The sequence below is a fragment of the Macaca nemestrina genome, chromosome 3 (assembly GCF_043159975.1).
Source record: "Macaca nemestrina isolate mMacNem1 chromosome 3, mMacNem.hap1, whole genome shotgun sequence".
In the NCBI taxonomy this organism is placed as follows: domain Eukaryota; kingdom Metazoa; phylum Chordata; class Mammalia; order Primates; family Cercopithecidae; genus Macaca; species Macaca nemestrina.
The window spans coordinates 88393847-88420260 of record NC_092127.1 but is presented as its reverse complement, the minus strand read 5'-3'; the positions used below and the strand labels follow the sequence as shown (position 1 = coordinate 88420260).

The window sequence follows — 26414 nt, the reverse complement described above, 5'->3', positions numbered from 1 at the left end:
CCTGGAGCTCCTGTAGGTTGCATTATTTCACTACTTATTATGGCTGCAAAAAAGTTTAGTATGAAATGTATTACATAACTGAAATTACGAATTTCTTGGTTAAAAAAGTTTTGTGACAATAATCCAATTCAAAAACTATTTTTTGAAAAACAAGGTTTGGCCATAAGAAAAAATTACTGTTTCCTTGTTTCCAATTTTCTTTATTTAAAAACATGCCTTTAATGTAAAATTTATATGTGCTCAGGATAAAAAAATCAAATACTCCTGACCTTCACTCTTACTCCCCAGAGGCAGCTACTGTCAACATTTTCTTGTGTTTATATAGCTCTCTTTATGTGTGTATGGATCTTGCTTTCACTCATTATGCTTTTATATTTTTTCATAATGAAAACTATTGGCCTGTTATATTACAATCTGTCATAAAACCCATTGAATGGTTATGGTATACTTCATTTATCTAGCCCTTTGTTCATGGACAATAAAGGTTTTTCAATTTTTTTTTAATATCAAAATGTTGTATTAAACACTCTTGCATTCATCTTTGCCTGCTTGAATTAGTATACTTATTTTTAAAATGTTCTTACAAATGGAATTGTTGGACCAAGAGTTTGTGTACTTTAAACTTTGATGGATGGTGCTAAATGTTTACTCAAAGAGAATGTACCTATAGACATTTCCCCATCCACTTCAATAGTGGCAGTATTGCACACTTAATCTTTTCCTATCTGAAAGATAAGAACTTGAATCTCACATTGATTTACATTCCATCTTATGAATGAAGTAGCACACCTTTTCATGTTATTAATGATATTTCTCTTTCTTTTCTGGCAGATTCATAATGTGAATACATTTTTAATTTGCAGACCCTCAATGAGTCCTCTTAGTTTCTGCCAAGTTTCTTTACTAGCTAGCAACAAATGATTCTTAAAATAAATTACATGCCCCTTCACCACTCCTGGCCAACAGTCCAGAATCAGAACAATAGTACCTCATTCAGAAAATGTTATAGGAAATAGAAAGAGAAAGGTGGGGAACTGGGGAGAGAAAAAGAAGGGACAATGAGAGGAGTCAGACTCTTGAGCGCTGTAATTTTGAACTCCACACCTACTGAAAAGAGATTTCTTTTAATGCTCCTGTCCATCAATGTAAGAGACTGACAGTAATTCCAGAATTTTCTCTGGCTCTCACCAACCCTCTTCACCCAGGCAGTAGTAGTTTGGATGGGTAAGGAGTCAAGAACTCTGTAGAAGCATCGTAGTACTGCATTGGATTTGAAACTAAAGGTAAATGTATTCCTCAGTGTCCTTCTTTAACAGCATACTTGTAAATAAAGAAAGAAAATATATGCATGTACAATCCTCTTACTTCTCTGTTTACCCTTGTGGAAATCATACACCTAGGAAAATGATTTCAGTCACCAGACTCTCCCACCTTGCTTCTGTAAACTGTGAGTGAAACATGTCAGGCAGACAGGGTGTTTTAATAAAATTTGTTTTTATTTCTAAGCATGAGTTACTCTAATATGACTGTGACTGCTTTCACTTACAACACATTAAATGACATCCCCTCACCGTATTTATGTGTGAGGACTATCGAGTAATAAAATTGAAAAATCACACAGTAAAATTAATCTCCTCACTTTGTTGCCACCATGCAGACAGGGCTTTCTACTCACGTTGTTTTCTAAAAATAAATACTTAACTGAGAACAAATCTAACTTTTTCATCCATCATTTCTTGCCTCATGTACTGCTCACTGTCCTGTGCTGAAAATAAAAATACTTAAGATAAGTGGGATTGATACACAAAAGAGCAATGATGATAATATGGGAGGGGGAATATAAAGAATCCTACAAATGATAAAAAGAATCAGTACTTAATCTCTTTTAAAATAAAGAAGGGGCTCAAATTCTGCCTCTTTTGCTGTAGAAAAATTATTTATAGATCTGGTACAAAGAGGCAGGTTCTAGGCAAGGAACCACTGTCAGCCCTGTCGCCCTTGAGGCAAATGCGAGGTCTCCTGATTAGTAATGAATGAAGGTGCTGGTCTTCCTTCAATTGTCCATGTGTCCTAGAGGTGTGTATCCATTTTTTGACATTGATGGGATTTAGATGCCCATAAGAAACCCGTGGACTTATGAATATGCAAGAAGAGCTTCAACCTCATTGGTTTGTACATTTAAGAATCATTCTACTATATCCTCCTTTATTCTTTCTTTACTATTATCATTTTTAAAACAATCAAAAAATCAAACAAGTATCTAGGTTTAATGCAGTATGACATGCTAGATATGCAAAAATCTACCCAAGTCCACATGTCTGTATTCTCAGTTTATAATCTAAAGCAACACTAACCTTTAACAACATTTTGGAGTCGGTGTTAGAAGTGTTTTTTATTAACTGCAAACAGCAAATTGCCCAGCAGCCAGGGGAATGAGTCAGCAGCATTTTAATAATTTTATTTACTCTGAGAAAACAAAATAACAGGTTTTCATTGAATAAATATCATTCTATGTTTATTCAATTCCAAAAATAAATTGGGAGAAATTGTTTTTCAAAAATTCCAGAATTATTTAATCTGTTTTTGAAACCAGAGTTCTTTCTTACAACAGAGTTTGGGACTCACTTTTAAAGTACTGAGGAACTAATCCTTGATATGTTTAAGCAATAAATTTCCTTTGGTCCCTATTTTAGTCATTTCCTACATTCCATGAACAGGATATGGGAGGAGTGGTTGTTTCCCATTTATCTAATCTATCTCTAACCTTAGAGACTAAGGTTAAATTCAACTCCTTTCTTGTCCATGGGCTGACAGGCGGGAATCATTCAGCGATAGCAACCACCCACTTAAATTTTTGTGTGAGACATTATCCTCTCTAGATTAAAAATGATAAAGGGCAAGAGGAAAAAAATCTATGTCATCCATTCAAACATACCTGAAATTTCTCTAACTGAGCAAAGAGAAACTATAAATAGCTTCAAAGTGGTATCCTGCAAATACGATTTTTTCTCTCATGATTATCTTCTTTTCTATGGTAAAATTTGTTATTAAAAAGGAGATTAAAAGTAATCTCCTTTTCTTCAAGTATGAAGATGACATTATTAACTTTGCAACATTGGGCCTGTAATTTGAATTATTGTCTATGTAATGAGGCAATTTGGAAATTTTCCATTCATTATAATATAAAAAGGGATACATAAACATTAATACTCAGCTTAAGATACAAACATCTGTAATGGAGGGTGGAAAGAAACTTGTACTCTAAGTATTTACATTTCATATAGGGGTAAGGTACAAATAAAATAATAAGGATTAATGGTTTACCTATTTTCAGGACCAAAAGACTTGTGAAAACTTTGCTGCATTTGTCATTGGTCTGTGGATGGCTAGACTTTTCACTCTGTAAATGAGAAAAAGCAATTTTCACTTTCCTCACCAATTCCATGCCATCATCTCATTCCAGAAGAACTGCCTCTTGGGGAAACTGGTGGTTAACTTGGGATTCTGGGAATTTGCTTTAGTAGCTTGTAGAAATCATGTAACTTTAGATATTTGTCTCAGGATCTATATAAAAAGAATAAGAAATTAGAAACAAATAAAGAGGTGGAATTCTAATGGTGGTTTAAAGAAATGCTGTTACAGACAAATCCTTCAGTTTAAAAAACCTTAAGAGTTCTCTTGCATTCCCTACTTGCTTAAAAAGTAATTGCTGCCCATATTCTCTCATGTTTGAATTCTATATAAACTTTAAAATATTACTTAATACCTATATATTACTTTGAAACAAACTAACATGATGACAAAAAGCACCCCAACTCCCAAATCGAAATGCCTAAGGAAACTGCAGTTAATCAATCTGTGACCTTTTGGATACACTGTCACCTTGGGATATCATCTGATCCTTTGTTCTCTACCTTCTGCTTTTGATGAAGGCAGAGCGGCCATGTGTCTGCAAAGTTATTTATTAGAGACAAGAGGAATGCATATTAGGATATATTCATAAACCTTTTTCATCTCTTTGGAAGATGACACAAATAGAAATATCATTAAATTTGCATTTATAATCAAAATCCAAAAGGATTTGGAAGATGATTACTTTATAAGCAAATGCAAAATGAAAAGATAACTAAGAAATGCTTGCAAAAGTAAAGCATTCCCTGATGAAGTACTCTGTGGGTTAAGTGTCATTCATATTTTAATTAAAGAACCAAACATGTCTTCTGAAATTCAACTGCCGAAGCTAGGTTTTACTTCATGAAAAGATTATAGGACACTTAGCAATTGGAGGTTGTGAGTAAAGGGAAGTCAAGTCTGATTCCCTTTCCTGCCCGTGTGATGACAAGTCTTTTCCTTGGAGAGTCAGCTTGTCTTCAGAAAGAAAAGACTTCCTGGTAAGATCTTTTAATAGTTGGAATGATTCTTTAATGCCCTAAATCTCTACCCAGAAGATCTCACCAACATCCCGTTAGTAGGTTGGTGAGCACTGATCCCATATGCTCTATTTTCTTTTACAATTAAATATAATTTCTCTTTTACACATGAGTATTTAATAATAATGATTGTTATATAGTATTTGTCACTATCTTTTAATTAATCATCTAATTACTTTCACTGTGAAGTGGCATTCACAATCTTCTGATCTTAATTTGGTTTCACAAACAAACTTTTCAACCAGAGAGAATGCATAATCCAATAACTTAAGTGTGGCTGTTGTATTTTTCCTCGTAAGTTGGAAAGATTTGCCAGCCTGCTTATCAATAAATAAGATTTGTTACTGAGGTTGGGGTGGACTTGAGACTGCAGGTGATTGTAAAGGACTCAGTTCCCAGGGTTGACAGTCCTGAAGGAAAGAAACCAAATGGGCCATTACAGAGATATGAGTTATTTTCTTTCATTCTTGTTTCTAAACCCAAACCAGCAGGCCTAACAAATCAAACTGGCAGCAATAACTAGAAGCAAAGTGTTAAGAAAAATCAAACATCTGCCTTGTTACATGTCATGAAATCGCGCACAGTGGCAGGATTGCAGTCAGGTGAGGTCCTGGAGAGAGCACAGTGCCACTGTGTAGCAGCTACTTAGCTACTTCTATTTATATTGTGAAACATTAACTTTTTCTTTGGAAAAAGAGAAGTTTGGACACATCAATTTTTCTTTGCAAATGTCAGCTTCCCTTTGCCATTTCCCAGTCTCATGTCTTGTGATTGGTTCCCTAATATGCTTGCAGCTTATCACTCTTTTAATCTGTGAACCTTAGGATACCTGGCTAGCAGTGCACACTGTGTAACATGTGACTGCTGTTCTTAAGGCTGGAATTATAATAATGTCTTTATTGACTTTTTGCCTCTTGCACAGAGTAATGTATGAGAATCAGAGCTCAATTATTCTCTTTCTCAGAGAGAAAAAAATTTAAGAAAAGAGGACTACGCAAAATTTAAAAGAGTGTTCCAAGAACAAAACTAGTCAAACATGTCACCTTTCCATAGCTTATTTTGCATCTAACATGAAAAGTATAGTTTTGCATAGAAAGTAAATCTAAGATTGAATGAAAATTAGACCTAGCTTGTAATCTTCGCATTTGCCACTATTTAAATGAAAATTAGAAGGCTTATCTTGTAATCTCAGCGTTTGCCAGTACCTGAATGAGTGACTCAGTGACCTAGGAAAAAGCATCCTTTCTGCATCTAAGCTTGTATTTATTTATTTTTTTTTTTTAAGAGATGGAGTCTCGCTCTGTTGCCAGGCTGGAGTGCAGGGGTGCAACCTCGGCTCACTGCAAACTCCACCTCCCAGGTTCAAGCAATTCTCCTGCCTCAACCTCCCGAGTAGTTGGGACTACAGCCGCGCGCCACCACATCCAGCTAAGTTTTGTATGTTTAGTAGAGACGGGGTTTCACCATGTTGTCCAGGATGGTCTCGAGCTCTTGACCTTTCCGTCTGCCCGCCTTGGCCTGCCAAAGTGTTGGGATTACAGGCTTGAGCCACTGTGCCTGGCCCTAAACTTGCATATTTCTTTTTTTTTTTTATTACTATACTTTAAGTTCTAGGGTACATGTGCACAATGTGCAGGTTTGTTACATATGTATACATGTGTCATGTTGGTGTGCTTCACCCATTAACTCGTCATTTATATTAGGTATATCTCCTAATGCTATCCCTCCTCCTCCCCCCTCCCCACAGTAGGACCCAGTGTGTAATGATCCCCTTCCTGTGTCCAAGTGTTCTCATTGTTCAATTCCCACCGATGACTGAGAACATGCGGTGTTTGGTTTTCTGTTCTTGCGATAGTTTGCTGAGAATGATGGTTTCCAGCTGCATCCATGTCCCTACAAAGGACACAAACTCATCCTTTTTTATGGCTGCATAGTATTCCATGGTGTACATGTGCCACATTTTCTTAATCCAGTCTGTCATTGATGGACATTTGGATTAGTTCCAAGTCTTTGCTATTGTGAATAGTGCCGCAGTAAACATATGTGTGTGTGTGTCTTTATAGCAGCATGATTTATAATCCTTTGGGTATATACCCAGTAATGGGACGACTGGGTCAAATGGTATTTCTAGTCCTAGATCCTTGAGGAACCGCCACACTGTTTTCTACAATGGTTGAACTAGTTTACAGTCCCACCAATAGTGTAAAACTGTTCCTATTTCTCCACATCCTCTCCAGCACCTGTTGTGTCCTGACTTTTTAATGATTGCCATTCTAACTGGTGTGGGATGGTATCTCATTGTGGTTTTGATTTGCATTTCTCTTATGGCAAATGATGATAAGCATTTTTTCATGTGTCTGTTGGCTGCATAAATGTCTTCTTTTGGGAAGTGTCTGTTCATATCCTTTGCCCACTTTTTGATGGGGTTGTTTGTTTTTTTCTTGTAAATTTGATTGAGTTCTTTATAGGTTCTGGATATTAGCCCTTTGTCAGATGAGAAGATTGCAAAAATTTTCTCCCATTCTGTAGGTTGCCTATTCACTCTGATGGTAATTTCTTTTGCTGTGTAAACTTGTATATTTCTAAGAGCCAGGCATGAAGTTCAGTTCTTGGATAATATGCCAAGTCAAGACTTATTTTTAAATACATATTCTATATGTAAGATAACATGGTAGTATGTTAATATGTACACTAAAATATTCCTCGGCCCTGTCACAATTCCTAGTCCCTCTTTCACTTAGTACGTTCATCTTTTATTTAGGAGAAATCAAAAGCCACAATTTGAAAACTTTAGGACAGAGTTCAGTGTGTGATTCAGCTTCTATTATTGATGTAAATATACACCTATACTGTTTTCTACTCTTTAAAACTCCAAAAATGTCCATAGAACTTAGTGGGGGAAAATTAACAATAACCTCCTTTGCCCTCACAAAATATAGTCATTAAGTAAGGCACAGTCTTTTATGGATACAAAAGGACCTCATTCAGCAGTGCCCTAGCTGAGAAGGTTTTGCTTTAAAGTTCCACATAGAAATGTGATGTGACTGAACAAAGGCAGATGAATGCAGTGTGAGCCAACCCCGGGTTTTACAACATTTTTAAAAAATTAGCTTTACTAATTAGTGCATTTGAACTAGGTCCACATACACTGTGAGTTTTCACTAATATTGTTAAATGTTCTGAAAACGATAGTTACTTTGTAAAGAAGTTATAAAACCACAGAGAGGCTGTAGGTAGTCACATTTTTATCCATTTATCAATTTTCTTGTATTTAATATTTTTAATGCATGCATACAAATTTGTGACACTTAAGTTTTCCTTTGGAACTAGCTATAATACAGAAATGTCGGTCGACTCCTCATCGTTGGTCTGTAAATAAAAATTCCAAAGAAAGAAAAAGTTATCTCCTCCACCTCACAGAATCTGCAGGAATTATAAAAGCCTCTCAGGAAATCTTGGTTGTTTTTATCTCCTTTATACTTATTTCTCTTGAAAACAGAATGTCCAGAACATGGTTGAAGTGAGTGACTGTGTGGAACAGGACATGGGTAGTTTGTGTGGGATCCAGACAAAGCTAGGGCCATTAGAGCCATGTCAGTTTCACTGTTTTTAACCAGAAGAGAGAAGTTTGAAGGGTATTTCTAATTCACTCCTGTTTCCAAGTGAATTCAACCTGATTGCCGTATTTACAGAAATGCTAAATATCTGATTTTAATCCCAAATAAATCATATTTTCCAGAGTGAATACTCTCACAGCAACCTTAGCTCTGCTCTCCTATGCATAAGGATTATTCTAGGCATAGGGTCTCTCATTACAGGGTTATGTAGTACAGCATCTCGACCACTCTGAAAATACTCAATTACAATAGCAGCCATTTTGAACTCTATATCTGACTTTGACTGTACACTTTCTTCTATTTGAAAGACAAAAAAAATAAGTATCATAAGGTTATTTTCAACAAGCATAAAGACTTTTCAACTTAAGGATTTTTTTCTCTTTCCTCTTCTTTCTTCCCTATAAATGTAGCTCTTACATGTTTTGGGAAAAGATTACAATTTAAATATAATTAAATTAAGCCAAATAAGAACAGAAAAGATATTCTCATTAATTTCTCATTTGTAAATGATTTGAATTGAGAGCATATTCAAGAATAGTCAAAAAAGTAAGAGAGATAATCAGTTTCTAAATATATCAATAAAGACTGAATCATCATTTACAGAAAAATTACTAGAAAAATAATTCCAAAAGTTTCTGATTTCACTTATATTTTCATCTTTATCATTTCTCTCTGAGACAGAACAAAGGTAGCCTTAATTCAATGAAAATGATTTATACTCATATCTTAGGCATACTCGTTATTCCATACTTTACCCAAATTTAGTTTGGTATAACTGGTATGCCATTTGGAGGCAACAGATCTGAGTGGGACTCCCAATTAAACTCCTTGATAGTTGTTTATACTTAACCACTTTCTAACTCAGTGTTCTCATCAGTAAAATGGAATGATGACACAGGATCATTTCGTGCTTTGACAAAGGATTTTTGAAATAATAAAAGCATTGAATGCAAGCTTGCACATAGTAAACATTTAATACATATTATTTTCATCTACCCTTTCCTCTCATGTGTGTGTGGTATAATTTTCATCCAAAAAAATACATTTGTTTGAAGAAACTACTACAAGCTTTAGAACCATCGATTGATTAAAATTGCAGTTATACCACCTGTTTTGTAAGTTTGTAATCTCCAAATCTTAATCTTTGCATTTGTGAAATGAGAATAGAAATATCTACCTTATAGAATTTTCAGTGATCCAGTGTATAAAGTATCTAGGATAGTCCCTGTCACTCGATAGAGCACCAGTGAATGGTCACTGACACATTTTTCTGTCTTAATTTTGTTTTAAAGAAGACAATGTCAGTATTATCCAAGGTCATGCTGGAAAGAGATTAGTCATGAATGGAGTGTGAGAAATAAAAACAAGCAGATTAGAAACTCAAAAATTGTGATGAAAGTATATAAATATAATTTTTGATGATAAATGATTGTCATTCATAATGAAAATAAGAACTTCTTCCTAATTTAATGCGATTCTGTATTAATTGGATGTAAAATACATCACATTGTTTTCTGTCACTTGATTTTTCTGTTTTTGAAACAAAAATACACGTCATGTGCATTCAATTCCTCATTTGTTAATTGAAGGAAATAATTTTTTTCTCTTCAGACCAACTATAAACATGGCAATATTTCATAAGAAATTAAAAGTACATAAGGATTTCTGTCTTCATTTATATGAGACTTTAACTTTGACAGATAGTTTGCAACCTTTTTCTTAAGTTACGTATACCTTAAATAGAAATTACATTCTTTTATTTCCTTTTCTCTTGAGGTTACATGGTAAATCAATTTGACTATTATATATACATGGCAAATAAATCAATAAATTATCCTTATTAATTTGGTATACTTAAAAGATCTACCAAATGCTTAGAATGAAAGGAAAATTTATTTTTTCTCATCTGCCTTCTGGCAACACACATAAGAATGCTCCTTAAAGCCAGTCCAAGGTAGCTGGTTTTAATATCAGAAAAACTGTAATAGCCAGGGAATACAGAATTAGAACTAAAATGCCATGCCAAATTGGGCCTCTAGGCTACAGTCTATTCAGATATCACTGGCTGGAGGAAAGGAGCTTCGTCAGACATTTCTATAAGACTTCAAGGTTAAGGTCACTGGTGACACCTTGATGTTAGAGTTTAGAAAAACATCAGTCTACAGCACAATTCATTCTATTTATTAAACTCAATAAATATTTCTATCTGCCTTCAGATTAAACATAAATATTTATTGAGTTTCTTCTCTGGACCAGACATTCTTCTAGGTTTGAGTTAGCAATGAACATAACAGAAAAATATGCATATATTCATAGAGTTTATATTCCAATAGCAGGAGAAAGATAATACATAAATAAGTAAACTGTATGATAATATCTGTTGATAAGAATGGAGAAAATAAATTACAGGGGAGTTCATGGGCTGTTAGAGTTGGGGAGTGTTCTAATTTCATATAGAGTGTCCAAAGAAACCCTCACTGAGAAGCTACCATTTTATCAAATGCCCAGAGGAGGGGAAGAGCACAGCAGAGCTGCATGGATATCTTGATGCTGGATGCCATAAAAGCATTTCCACGATATACTCGCGGCAATCCCGAGTATGTGTGAAGGCCCTGAGTGGAAACAGGTCCTACATTAAAAGCACAATAAAGAAAGCAGGATTGTGGGAGCAGAGCAACTGAAGGCAAGGTGGTGATAAGACAGAGACATAATGCCAGTTAGTGATTCTGGGCCATTGTAGGGATTCTGGCTTTTATTTAGAGTGAGATGGAGAGCCACTAGAGGGTTTTTAGAAGAGTGTCACAATCTGACTTGTATTTTAAAACAATTCATCTGTCTTCTAGGGTCATCTGACTTCTGGGGAACTGTAAGTCTTGTATTTCTTTATCATTGCTATTTCATTTCTATTCCTTCTTTTGAAAAGTGAGTTGATTGGGAGGAAAGGCTTGCATTAGCTCCATACTGAGTATAAATTCAATACTTTCACTGGATTTCCAGAGCTCAGTATTGTAGGGATGACTACACAGAGAGTCAGTAGGAGACTATTTCAAGTGGCTCAGGAGAGATCAAGATGGCTGGGGTCAGGAACGAAGCGGGAAAGGTGGTGATATGGTTTGGATATATTTTGAAAATAAAGTCCCAAGCACATTCTTTCTCAGTATCTTAGGTCAGCAACATTATAGAAACTTCCCACTCTAAGGAAGTAGAGTTTCCTGGAAAATCTTTATTGCTTAATTAAGTAGGGAAAAATACTTTTAAGTGGTCTCCTGAGTGTCTTCTGATTTCACCATCCTTAGCCCTACTGGAATGCCAGGATTCAGCAACTCTTCTGGGTGAGTAGGTGACCAAAAACAATGATCTCTGGTTCCATATTCATTTAGGAATGTTGTGCTTGGCACAGTGGATTTCCAGTGGCTAAAGGCTTATTTCCTTAGGTCAACATACCATCTGGCAGTTAACAAAGACTTTCTTGATAAGCCTTAAGATATAGGACAAGCCAGAGAAACACTGAGCTCTGGAAATTCAGTGGAAGTATTGAGTTTATACTCAATGTGGAGCTAATGCAAGCCCCTCCACACAAACAACTCACTATTCAAAAGAAGGAATAGAAATGAAATAGCAATGATAAAGAAATACGAGACTTACAGTTCCCCAGAAGTCAGAACCACAGAGCTTTCTGTTCACGTAATTCTACAAAAATTAACTTTGCTTGCTAGCAAGAGAAATTAGGACTTAATACCAGAGAGTAAATCTTTATGTGCCCTCAGTGATATAATTGCTTTTTTCATTAATGTCTCATGTCAAGTCTGAGCTTTCAATGGTACTTCATTATGTTTACGTATTCATACTTTGCATCTCCATCCTGATTTTAAATCCCTTTAGAGGAAGTACTGTATCTTGGGATGCTTTTACTCAACAGGTATTCCACAAACATGTGTTAATCTAATACATATTTTACACAATTTCTCTGGTTTCTCAGAGGATATTTTAAAGTCAAATATGACAGTGCATACTTTAGAATATTCTGAGACAACAAAACACAGATATTTATCATCATGATCATTGCTATGTTCAAGATCATGTCATAAGCATGAGAATCTTCATTTTCAAGCAGTGTCCATTGTCATTGAATGTTGAAGCCAGTGCAAAATGAAGCCACACTCCACACTGACAATGTCAGGCACAAGTGATGTAGAGATAACAAAAAACATCAACTGTGGGTCAAATATTGTGCTAATCATGTCAGTGCATTAACCCATTTAATATCAGAGTTTCTAATAATATAACTAACATTATACATTTTTACTATGTGCAAACATGTTTTTAAGTGTTTTGCAAGTATAAAGAAGTCTTTCCCTGGTTTTATAAATGAGAAATAAAGAATTTGAAGTAACCTAAGCAAAGATTTCTACCCAGGTCATTCTGGTGCTAAAGTGTATGTTCTTAACCAGCACACAATGAACTTATATAATGACATAAATATAACTAAACATGTGTGTTTGTGTGTATAGATGGATTTATACATACTTTTCTATTGTTCCATGTAAATGGTTTTGCTGCGTGTTGTCTGCATCCCTTGATATATCACAACCAGAACATACACATTGCTCTATTCTCTAACAGCAGTAGCATTACAAATTTTTCTGTTTAGTACTTAAGGATGTGTAAAGAAAATAGTGTAGGTTTTGGAGCAAGGTTATTTTGCTTATTATGTTGCCACAAAAAGCATCCAAATATAACATGGAATTTCTAGAATGATATGAAGAATCTCTTTAGGCAAAATAATGTGACTGGTGTTTTTTTTTTTTCATTCTCCCATACTTAATATATATGCTGCAGTTTCCGAACTCTCAGCTTGGAGTTAAGACACCCCACTTTAAAGCATATTTTAGGTAGATATAATTTCCATTAATAACATATGATGGTTTATCAATTTTATAATTATAATGATATGTTTGTATACACTTATTAATAATGTAATTATGATAATGTAATTATTTGTGTTGTTTTTCTTTTCTTTTTTATTAAATAAAATTCTTAATCATGGGTCAGCTCCTTTTATGTGTGGAGTTTTGGCCAACAACATGAAATAAACTGACAGATGAGCTGTGAAGGGGACATTGCATCATTTCATAGTAAGTAAGTATATACATATATAATTATGCCAATAAAGCTATGGATTCGAAGGAAAGAATACTTGTTGTTGGGAAAAATACTTTTTGACTATGTAGATCTCTAAAATTCTTTAATAGAATGAATGCCCACAGTACAAGTGATGCAACATTTTCTGGTTTGGAATAATAAATTAAGGAGAATATTAAACATGGTCCTGTTGAAATTCTTACCCTTAATTACAAATGCCTAATCAATTATTGGCTATATATTAAATTTGTACCTGTCTAACAAAATTACATCTTATTTGTTGGACTCATTTCTTACAATGCATTCTTAAGAAAGTGGGTATTTTGGAACATAAAAACAGTTTCAAAGCCCGTAAACAACTGTGTGTAACGTCCTTGGGAAAGGTTTGCTGTTTAATTTGTTTTGAAGGAAGTAATTGATTTTCTTGGCAGATCTGATAAAAATAACAAAGCTTTGATTGTCTAATCTAGAGGTCATGTCCTCCTCAGAGATCATCAGTGCATAATTCCGATTTAAGTGAATTCAAGTTCTCCTGGGACTGTATTTTGATATATGACTACAATATGATACCATGAAGCTCCACTACCACAAAATTACTCACAGATCGTAAATCAGCAATGCACATATGTGTGTTTATGTATACACTTGTGTGTGCATATAGACATACATAGGTCAAACAAAACAAGAAACTTTCTCTAGAAAGAATAAGTCAACTAGCAAGACAGGCATTATGAATACTTCTCTAGTGACTTTCTATTAGTTCTGTGTACTTCCATCCAAACCAGCTTAATTAATACTCAACTTAGGAAATTTTACACACTTTGATCAATAGTTTTCTTTTTACAACATACCATATATGAAGATAGAATTTGAAAGCAAATTAATAATGCAAATAAGAATGTAAAGTTACTTTTAACAAATTATGAAATGAAATACAATTAATTTACAAGTTTCATATATTGTAAAATTATTTCAATATATTTATTAGAGGAAGCCTAAAAGGACTTTTAATCTGCAGCAGTTGTTAAGAATAGGTGGATTGAAAAATAATGGGAAATGAATTTATTCAAAATCTTTTCCACAATTTACTTTTTAAATTAAATAGTTCATATTGTCACTTTCATTCATACAAATTAGTATAATTTGGGAACTGATAAATTAAATAGATAATGTAGGTCTAGTATACATTGATTCAGTAAAGCTTGTGAAATAAATATCTTTAATATCCACAATATCCTTGTCAAACTCCAAGACAAGTTCAAAGGAATAAACATTTATCTACTCAGTTCTGGTCACATGATATTGTGAGCATTACATCCAGTTCTGAGTACTATATTTAAAGACACACACTCTCAGATAAAAATCATTTAAAGGAGATCAAATGGAATGGTGAGAAATCTGGAAAGCACATCAGACTGTAGATGGTGTGGTGAAGCATTTGAGGATATAAACTCTGCTGCAGGAAATAATGGAGTTTAAAACCAAGTTCCATCACTGACTAGCACTTGACCCTTGCAAGCTGTTTAATTCCTGTGACCATTACTTGGGTGTTCCTCTGTAAAATGATGCTCTTCATAAATATTCATAGGTGTTCTGTGATAGTTAAGGAAATTGTACATATAATAAAATTAGGAAGGTATTTAATACTAGCTAATATTATTATTTTTATATTATATTACCAAATGGCTTCTCCAGAAACAAACTCATGGTAAAATCATAAATAATTTTAAAGCATTTTTAGGGATGTCCTTATGAAAGAGATTTATTCATTTTTGGACCAGAAGGCATAACTAGAAAGTTCAGTAGAAAGCTACAGGAAAGGCGGTCGATTTATTTTATATTGAAGAAGATTCTCACAGCATGAAACTCTTGAAAATTAAATAAGCCACCTAAAAAGCAGTGAGATCCCTAACATTACTCTTCTTTAAGCAGCAGCTGGAAGCTTATATAGCAGGGATGGGTTAAAAGGAAATTCTACTCTGATTAAAATGTTACACTGGATAATATTTTCTCCTAATATTCATGATTCTATGACTTAATTATTTAAGTATTGACACCAGTGTTCTTCACAAAGCAACTGTTTAATTCTGCTTGATTTGTCCAGGTAGAAGTTTAGGTTCTAGTTCAAACACAGCATAGAAAAGTGGGGGAAAAGGCCAAACTTCCAATATGATCATTGGGAAATGGCTTCGGAGGCTGCCATTCTACATGTTTACAGCAACAAGGAGTGGGTGCTGACTGTGATGCTGATGCTGAGAAGATGGCTTTAGGCTAAAATAATAGATGCTTTAGTTTGTCCTTTTGAATTGTTGCTAATACCTTAGCATACAGAACCACACTATAGGGAGAGTGAGAGAAAAGCAGGATAAGAAAATCCCAGGAGTAATGTCATTACTTCATAAAGTTCTTAAAGAACAGAAGAAAAAAAGAGAGGCGAGAGTGGTGGAAGAAGAGCACTTTTAGGCTATTCCACAAAACAAAAGAGACTTTCCCAGTGAAGAAGATATAGAAGGAGTGGTTTAAAGGTGGAATATATGAGAAAAACAACTGCCACAGTCGGTCACTAAAGTCAACTCTAACAGCAAAGCAGAGTGCTGAGCTAATGACAACCTGAGCTGCAATTTAAAAAAAAAGTTTAGAATCCAGGTCATGGAACAGAATCAGCTACCGTATTCGGTATAGAATAGACCACATATGGGTATTAAATTTAATTTTGTGCATGATATTTTAAGACAAACACTGACCTAGATTTGGTTTAGAAGAGAAGATGCAAAACAGGAAATTACTTGGAATCATGTCGTAAACTGAATGGTTAAAAAAACTAAAGAAGACAAAGCTTTGGAAAGAGAATATAGGTCCCTTAAGATATCTGAAGGATTCTCATGTAAAAATATCATTTCCATTACCTCAGAAGGCTGAAGGGAGTCAGCAACTAGTGCTTACCCACAATGGAAGGAACCATCTCATGAAACAGTTAGATTCCTTGCTGCTGAATATATCCAGGTAGATACTGGTGGATAGAAACTGAATTAGATGATGAAGATCTAAATTCATAATTTCTGTTTTAAAATTGTGGCTTGTCTCATGTAAGAGAGGTAGAGGATTAATTCTAGACTAGTGCTACTCACATGACCTCCTAAGTATTAGTATTATATCCAGTTCTGGGTACTATATTTAAAGAGGCACATTCTCAAATCAATTCTAGACAGTGGTTCCCTATTATTTTGTAGTGATTCCAAATCTATTTCTTGAAGCTTTCAGATATGTATAGGGTGGGAGATAGGAAGTATGAATGATAAATCTGCAGATTTCTGAATAGTGAGAAGGAGGCAAAAGACTGATGGACGTAGATGGGGAGAGGTCACTGAAAGCAACCAAGAGTGCAGTAAAATAGGATACATGGAAGAAAGGAGACAGAAGTCAGATCAGGACGTTAGTAATATTTCATTCGACAATTGTTTGTTCAAAGAATACAACATGTTCTGAGGTACTGTTCTAGGGCTACAATGGCAAATAGAAACACTAAGGCTATTCTCATTTACCTGTTTAAGCCTCCAGATCCAGAGAAAAGATGGATTTTTTAAATCTTGAAAAGATTCATTTAAAGGAAATTTCATTTGAGTTACTAAGAACCACCACTTAAAATTACTATATTTTTAGTGGAACACATTGATTTTAAGACAGCAGTACATATGAAAAGTATAATATTGAACAGAGGAATTTTAGAAGTTTATATTAATTTGGACAGGATAGAAATCATATAATGGGTAGAAATGATAATTAAAATGTAAGATAACTATATGAAAGTAAGAGGGCCATTATTTTGAAAGTATCACAGACTCCAGAGATGACAAATTTTGTCCAGTGTAAAGGAAATATAAATTTTTATATTAAAATAGCTATTGCTATTACTTTTATCTTTTATTGAATAAAGCAACCACAAGTCTTTTTTTGCCACAATAAATTTCATATATTTTAGTTTGCCAAAATACTTTTAGTCTGCTACAAGTAATTTTCAAAGTTTCCAAACTCCAAATTGTTTTGATTGGTCTTAGAACTCTAAAGAGGAGGACAATTTTTTTCCCTCTCAAATATTTCTTAAACTGTTATTGCTTCTTAGTATAGCTTAAAATCTGCATAGAATTAGCAGGGAAACATTTTTATTAGTTTTCATTCACCCAAAATTTTAAAAAATATCTGCTTAAAAACAGTGGACCCTCATATAACTCTGTTTTGTTTCTTCCTTTGTTCACACATTAGTACCAAGGGTTATGTCAACTAAGCTCTGGAGATGAATTGCTACACTAGCACTGGAAGATAAGTCTCCCACAGTGGCTTGTTAAGGCTTATCAGCAATTTTATTTTATGTATACTTTTTATGTGCACACGTCATAAATACACAATGTGAAAACTTTACAAAAATCAAACACAGTAAGCTACTGACACCAAGATTAAGAAATAGGTAATTACCAACACTTCAAAACACTCCCTCTTTGCCACTCCCAGACACTAGTTCCTCATACATAACTACTATCTTGACTATTAACACAAAAGATTAGCTTCCGCCATGTGTAAATGAGATAAAAAATATGTGTTTTCTTGCCTCTGAATTTTTTCACTCAAAATTTTGTTTGTGAGATTCATTCATTGAACAGTATACTGTTTTAGTTCATTCTCATTGTTGTGTAATATTCTGTGGTATGAACATGTAACTATTTATCCATTCTATTATAGGATATTTGGTTTGTTTCAATTAGGGCTATTAGGAATAGAACATTCATATAGTTGTGATTTGATGAACATATCAGTCCACTCTGTTGGGTATATTCATGGAAGTAAAATTTCTGGGTCATAGCTATATATGAATTTAGCTTTAGTAAATGTCAAAACAATTTCCAAAGAAGTTGTACCAATATTTCCTTTCTTACCAGCATTGTGTAGTTGCCCTACACCCTTGCCAACACTGAGTATGCTCAGCCTACTTCATTTTAGCCATTCTGCTCAAGGTGTTATGGTATCACACTATGATCTTCATTTGTTTACTAGCCATTGGGATGTTCTCTTTGGTGAAGGCCCTATTCAAATATTTGGTCATTTTTCTTTTGTCCTCTGTATTTCTCCCACTCTGTGGCTTTCCTTTTCATTCTCTTACTGGTGTCTGTTGATCAACAGAAGTTCTTAATTTTTGTGTTGTTCTATTTATCAGTATTTCTCTATGGATTCTGTTTTTCAAATTCTCATTCTGTCTTCCATGAGATAAGCTTGCCAATTTTTTTTATTATTGTTCTCATATTATTGTTCAAAATACTTAAGGTTGACAACCCAGAAAGAATTTGGATATGTGTCTAATACTGAGCCATTGCAATTTGAGTGTGTAACATAACATAAACTAGTTTCTGGGCATAATAACTAAGGAATTATTTATGAATTCATGGTATGCTCAAACCTTAGAAAAAATATGCCCTTTCAGCACTTTTGTCTTCCATCTGCTATATGGAAGAAAATATATATTGGTAGGATATCTTCAGTTTCATATTTTTTTTCTAAGGATGAAAAATTGGGAAGTAAATAATCTCATTGCACATCTATTATCAGAAAAGCTCCTGGTCATCTTTGCAGATGGAGGACCTTATTTAAGCAAAATTTAACCCTAGATATAACTTAAAACTTGTAAATGCTTTGATGATTTCCATCAAGAATGATGGCTTGCATGGACTTTAACAAATACACGAATTTTTCAAGTTTCTATTTTCTTACATAAGTTATTAGTTCTGAAGAAGTAATGTCTCCTAACAGAATTTGAAAGAAATTCTGTACTAAGTGTTAAACCAAGTGAATTTAACACTTTTAGTATACAATAAATGTATACTAATATTATAAAAACCATTTATTGGCTTAAACCAATAAATGTATGCTAATATTAATTAGTACACATTACCAGAAATTGATGTTAATGTTAATATTGTTAGATATATTTCTGTATCTAAAATTGTAAATATCTTTCACAGTAAACTAGATAAACTTTGTTTTGAAATTTTTATTCTTTTTTCTATTCATTCACATACCCAATTAAATGATAGCAAGTTTTCTCAGAAGACTTAATGTTTTTTCTGGATGCCATAAAAGTTGTCAAACCATCCTCTAGGCAATGAAGGAAGTTGTGTCAGTTCTAAGCCTTATAACACTAATATTTTACCATTGTTTAATACCAGTACTTGAAGCCAGTTCACAAATCAGAGATATTATTTATCCTGATTACTAAAGATGGCCGTATTTTCATTGCTATTTATTACAAGGATAAAAAACCTTTGCTCTTCAATCTCTGGTATAGATATTATTTAAATGTTTTACTTCAAATGTTTAAATTACATTTAACTTAAATGTAATTTAAATGTTATAATTTAGTTATTGTAATGTTACATGTAATCTTTCACTCAGTTCACATTTGGAAGTTGCCTAAATCCACTTTCACACAGGAAAAATAAAAAGTTACATTATCATTTTTTATCACAGGATTGTTCATTGTGCATTATAATTCAATTATATCCATTATTCAGGGGTTAATGCAAAATATAAATTAATGCTTGAAAGCTATAGAGAGTAGATATAAGAAAAACAAAAAGCAAAAAACTGGCCAGCCTCTAGAACAATGAATCACTGAAGAATAGAAAATCAGGACAGAGACAACATTTCAAGGTCATAATTTTAGTGCTCTCCTAGATTGACTAAATATGTAAAAGTAATTAATGTGGGCAAAGCCATATCTGATACAATGGGATAAAAGACTATTACTAATTCCAAGTTATGTCACCATTCTACTGGATGAAGCAACTTAACTTATTAAGAGTTTATATGACATAACGTCCATTTAGTTCATCAATTGTTTATTTGTTACTGTAGGCAATGTGCTGAAATTGTGCACAACTGAAAAAGATATCTCCTTCCTCGATTAATTAAAAAAGGCAAGGAAGAAGAAGAAACAAAACACGTTGTAAGGAAACCACTATATTTCAAAAACTATGTATATACTGTGTGTGTGTGTGTGTATATATATATATTTGTATATATATTTCAAACTATATATGTATAGTTTTTGAAATATAGTGGTGTACACAATGTATACACAAATATTTCAAAAGCTAGGTTCTTTATATATGTTCTCTCATTTAATTATTGTAATCATGACAAAGAGGTATGTTTTTCTTCTGTTATACATATAAATAAGCTGAAGTTCCATGTAAGCGGTATGCCCTAAATCATACAGTTAGAAAGTAAAACCTAATTCTGTCTGGCTTCAGTGAACACTTCACAACATCAATTTATTCCTATAATCTAAAATAAATGCCTTAAATACTACACCAATGAAGTGCTACAATAACACAAAATAGTAAACAGCGCGAGATTATATATGAATGGTAAGATCAAGAAAGGTTTTCTGAAGGGAGGGCTCTTCCACAAGGTCTTTGAAAGAGAAGTAGGATTGGAGAACAGAATAGACACTCTTTCGGAAAAGGGTATTAGAGGAATAGAGATGAGAAATTAAAGAGAAAGTCTTGAGAATTGATTTGTTGAAAATCAATGAAATAAAAATCTCAAACAAAATATCAGCCAAACAAAAGATCAATTCAGTAAACATATAAACAGACTCCCTTACATCCGTTCTGCCCTCCTGGCATTCTTCTACATTGCAGCCAGGCTAATCTTGAAAAACACAAGTCTGACATCTCACTATTCTGTTTAAAACCTTCCCTGACTGCATTAGCCTTTAGGGTAAAGTCCAGTAAAAAGCTCACAAGCCTGCAGGATCAGGGCCTCTTTCCTTTGTCACTTTACATTTTAGCCATAGGGACTCTATTTTAATTCCTTAAAACCACCATGCTCTTTTGAGCCTCAGGTTCTATTGAATACTGTCCCCTCTACCAGAAATGCTTTTCCCTTCTTTCTGTGCACTTGTTCGAACCCTATTTTTCTCAGACTCTAAACTCCTTAAAGGCAGAGATCACATATTTGTCTTATCTGCTGCATTTACCAGAGCCACCTGACTCAGATTTTTATTTTTTTATCCAATACATGTAACTATGAACTATGAAAGACCCTTTAGAAACTTCCATTTATGGGACCTAAAAGCCCTGGCATTGCCAGGTAACAATTCTTCCTTGTTTCAGGAAGAGAGAGAACTAAAGGACTACTAACTATTGTTCTCAAGCAAGATTTCTGGATTTCTAGGCCCCTTCCAAAAGATGGGATGAAAAGCTCTAACAAAGGAAGAGACTATGCAATATATATTAAATCTGTTTTACGCCTCTTTGTTAAGAAATTTTGATTCTTTTATTTATTTATTTTTCTGAGATGGAGTCTTACTCTGTCACCCAGGCTGGAGTGCAGTAGCACGGTCACTGCAGGCTGCTGCAGTGACAGTGCTACTCACTAAGTAGTAGCTCACTGCAAGCTCCGCCTTCCAGGTTCACGCCATTCTCCTGCCTCAGCCTCCTGAGTAGCCGGGACTAGACAGGCGCCCGCTATTACACTCGGATATATTTTTTTAATATTTTTAGTAAAGACGGGGTTTCACCTGTGTTAGCCAGGGTGGTCTCGATCTCCTGACCTCGTGATCCACCCTCCTCGGCCTCCCAAAGTTCTGGGATTACAGGCGTGAGCCACCGCGCCTGGCCAAGAAATTTTGATTCTTTAGTAGAGAAAAATCAATACCAGATGAGGTAAGAATGTTGTGACTGAAGATCACCAAGAAACATTAATATCTGCCAAGAAGATATAATAAAAGGGGTCAGAACACTCCCCAGGAACAATTGCCCAGTTGGGCTGACAAAGCTTTGACAATGTAAGGGGCAACCCCATTGTCTCCAACCCGGTAACCAAGGTAGGGCGCCCAGCTCTGGGATCCGTGTTAGTCCTAAATTACAGCACATCACCTTTAAGGAAATGAAACACACAAATAGTGGGTCCACTGGCACAATTTTATATAGGAAATGAAAACATCATTAAAAAAAAACCTTTGGCCCAGTGTTTGCCCTTAAAATTTTGTGATTTTTGATGCATTAAAAAAAAAAAAAAAAAAGAATAAAAGTAGTCCTACTCAGAGATGAGAGGCAGCCCTAATTTGGATAAGCTACAGATTACCATGTGCTTAGCCTATGAAAACCCTTTCATAAATATTTGTTGAATTAATAAATAGATTTATCAACAGAGGTGATGTCAGCCTAATTGGGTATCTAACAAATGGCTTAGGCATAGTAACTTGTTAAATCTATAAATACATTGGGCTGTATATAAATAAGCCTTATATAAATATAAGTTGTTATAAAAATATTGGGCAATTTAAATGTATTTTCTAACACTTCATTAAATTTTTTCAAACAGACAAATTCTTACATCATGATGATAAACACTGACGCTCAGTATCATGGTTTCAATTTATTATTTTATAGTCCAAGAAGAGCTGGATTTTGCTTCGATAATTTGTTTTCTGAGTCTTTTTTTGTGGGAGATGGAAGAGATGGGAAGGATAATTGATCTATTGTAAAAATCTCAAGATATTTCTAAACACAAGTGAGTAGCAGAGGTCTCAATTAACTTTGCTTCTTTGAACTCATCTCTACCCAGGAGAGGTGAGAGACAAAATATGAAATTATAATGATTTACTCTATAGGATGAGATCCCTCATTTATTTTCTTTTCTGGTTTTGAGAAGCCTCAAATCTCACCAAAAAAAAAAAAAAAAAAAAAAAATTTCATGAAAAGATGACTTGTTACTCCATAACATAAACAGAAAGATACTGTTTTTAGTGGTATCAGGTTACCTCTGTAAGAGATCAAGTACTCTTTTATTAAAATTATTAATAAAAGTAATAAAAACAACTGACATTCACCGATTACTTATTATGTGCCTTCTCTGTACCGAGGGCTTTCTTTAGATTAATCCTCACCTTGACTCTGAGAAGCAGGTGTTTTTAACAAAAGTACAACCTCTTTTTACAGACGAAGAACCAAACAAACAAAAAGTTTACATAAGCTGCTCAAGGTTACCCAAGGTAGTGGCAAAGCTGAGGCCTGGTTTGTCTGATTCTATTGTACATGTTAATAACTCCATTGTACATCATAGAAATCTCTGTTTATGGAACAAGTATGGATCTAAAGTATATTAATCACCTTCAATATTTCTTCCATCAACTTATTTAGAAAACAAGTTTGAACTGACATTTAAAAGAATAATGAGAAATATCTTTTTTGAACATATGAAGTGAGATATGAGGAGAGCAACCTATTCTTTGTTTCTCAAATGCAAATATTAATTTTCTAACATGAGAAAGAGACCATTTGATATTTTCGCAAGTCATTTGAGGTCAGGACATCAAGTTTTTAGACTTAATCATATTAAATTGTTAGTGTTATAGGTCAAAACTGGTCAAATATTGATAATTTCAAGTGATTCAACCTAGTAGCTCTCTGTTTCTGGTAACAATAAACAATACAAATTAAAAATTCTATATATAAACTCAGAATTGTTTAGGCACAGCAAAGGGAAAGAAAAATCACAAGATAAACCTCCTATATTCAAAGACCATAGAATAAAGTCATACTGAAAACAACCAGGGTTAAAGTAACATGCCAAATATGTAATTGTTAGATCATCATGGAGTTGTAGATGGAGAAATTTACAGAAATTTGAATAAGTACTTGGATGTGAGCTTTGAGAAAAAGAATTGACAGAGCAGAGCCATGGACCTCTTCTAGGCAGAAAGGAACAGCATGATAAAGGGCAAACAAATGGGGGCTGTCATGATGCACAAAATATTAGAGGCCAGAAAAAGAAAGAACTCATTGTATCATTGGGGCTGTGCGATCCACAAGCAGGACAGGTTAGATAGGTAAGAGATTCTGCTAGAAGTCATACTAGGCATTTCCAGGATTGCATTGGTAAAGTCACACACACTGGGAAGATTGAATGAGTAACAGGCACAGTGTAAGAGACTTGGAAGCAGAACAATTAAGACTAGTTATATGTTTCAGGACCAAGAGTGTGGATCTGCATCATGGTGGTAAAAAAGAAAGCAACATTTTGAATTCAACATGTTGAACTAGAGACACAATTTGAAAGAATAAGTAACAGGATTTGATTTCCAATTTGACTTATTTGTGGAATAGAAAAATGACTCTAAAATGTTGAGCCTAAGTGAGTTCTTAAATGGGAGTTTTGTTGTTTTAAAACTAAAATGACAGACAAGTGTACAAGGTTGAGGAGATAATTTATTCTAATAAATATGTAAAGTAATAATAGCTTATTATTGGCTGCTGTCTCAGACACTGAGTACTAAGCAATATACGTACACACTCATCATACATATTTTTTCACAATTCCTTAAACAGTATTGAAAGATAAGTATTAATCAAGTATTAATATTTAAATTTTATAACTAATAAGATAGAGGTCAGAGAGGTTAAATAATTTTCCCAAAGTCACATAGCACTAAATATTTATGACTCCCAAAAGCCTTTGTTGTTGTATCTGTTTTAACCAAGTAGAATTTGAAATGACAGCTGAACCTCTATGTGACTGTATCTTAAAGAAGGCACACAACAGAGGACTAGAGCTAGAATGAGATACTGAATATTTGGGTTTGGAAGTCATTAGGATTCACTGAACTTTGAAAGTAGGTCATCACTTCAGGGTTGAGGAACACAGGAGGAAAAAAAGGAAATAAAACTAAAATCTGGAAGTTACCTAGAATGAGGTACAGAAACTAGAGAGGGGCAGATCAGGAATAAGAAACAGAGAGACAGAGTGCCAGAGAAGAAAGTACTAAGCCGTCTAAGTCATTTATTTAACAAGTATGTCCCCAGCTAAGGAGCAAGTGAGCTGACATCTGAAAGGTCCATTGGAAGTTCAACAAGTATAAAGTCTTCTGGCCAAAGGGAACTGTTTAAGTAGAAGGGGGACATACTCAAAAGATGAATGTCAAGAGGGAGCCGAGATTGCGGATAATAAGCAATGGAGGGCTGAGACTAGAAAAGGCAGTTTCTGCAGATATTTTGCCAGATTAGAGTCCCATTAGCTACCTACTTTTTTCTGGATCAAGTACTTTTTTTTTTTTTTTTTTTTTTCTGGAGCATGCACAGTCTAGTCTCTGTTTTTTTTCTAGGTTTCTGGTTATCTTAGTCAGCTCAGACTGTCATAACAAAATACCATAGGCTGGATAGTTTGAACAGCAGGCATTTATTTCTCACAGCTCTGGAGACTGGAAAGCACAAGATCAAGGTACCATTCAATTTGGTCCCTGGTAATGGCTGTCTTCGTGACTTGCAGATAGCTGTCTTTTTGCTGTGCCCTCAAATGGAAGGGTGACAGAGAGACAGTCAGACAGAGAGTGCACAAGCATAAGCTCTCTAGTCTCTTCTTATAATGTCACTAATCCCATCACAGCAACTCCATCCTTATGACCCCTTCTAATCCTAATCACCTCCCAAAGGCCCTATCTCCAAATACCATCAAATTTGGGGTTAAAGCTTCAACATATGAATTTGGTTGGGAAGCGGGGAGGTCACAAACATTCCATCGATAACAATGATCACAGAGGCAGCTTCTATTTGTACCTGGCTATAAGAAGGCTGCTGCACTGGTGTTTCACTGACCTTCCCCAGAGTTTCATTTCATGGTAAACAAGACCTATTCCTGAAAACTTCTATAATTTTTAAAATATAAAAATTGCTAATGTGATTTTTGCTAATTAGATTGACACCCTAGAATATAAATTATAACATCAATAGAGAATCTCGGCATATCATGCCTGACACAGTGTACCTCCAAACGTATGAAATGATGAAAATTAGTGGGAATTTTAGGGAATATTGAGGGAAATTGATTTCTCAACAATTTTTGACTTTAAAATTTTTGATTATTTGGTTCTTTCTCTATTTTCTATAGTTCTAAAATGTAGTAGAACAACAGCAGGACACAAGTCTTTGCCCCATGGGAAAAATAAAACCCCATAGCCCTGTTTCAATTTCATGGTCATAAAATAGGGAAAAGAGAAAATTGGTGATCTTACTTAAAAGAGAACTGCACCCCTAAGTCAGCATGCTAGGCAATTTCCCCATTGTTACCTATATTTTCATAAACAGAAGATTTTAAGGAAGCCATATTTGCCACAGCAAATGAATTGGGGGGAGCAGCTATCCACATGGTTGATACATTCAGTATCCTTTGTTTG

At 34.3% G+C, this 26414-nt stretch overlaps 1 long non-coding RNA gene across 1 annotated transcript; it reads right to left on the bottom strand.

Annotated features, from left to right (window-relative positions):
* Positions 1-1501: 1501 nt before the first annotated feature.
* LOC105486356 (uncharacterized) lies at positions 1502-26414 on the bottom strand. The gene is made up of 4 exons (XR_011620563.1): positions 26308-26414; positions 3325-3400; positions 2355-2466; positions 1502-1765 (listed from the first exon to the last, which is right to left on the bottom strand). It is a non-coding gene; the product is annotated as an uncharacterized lncRNA (long non-coding RNA).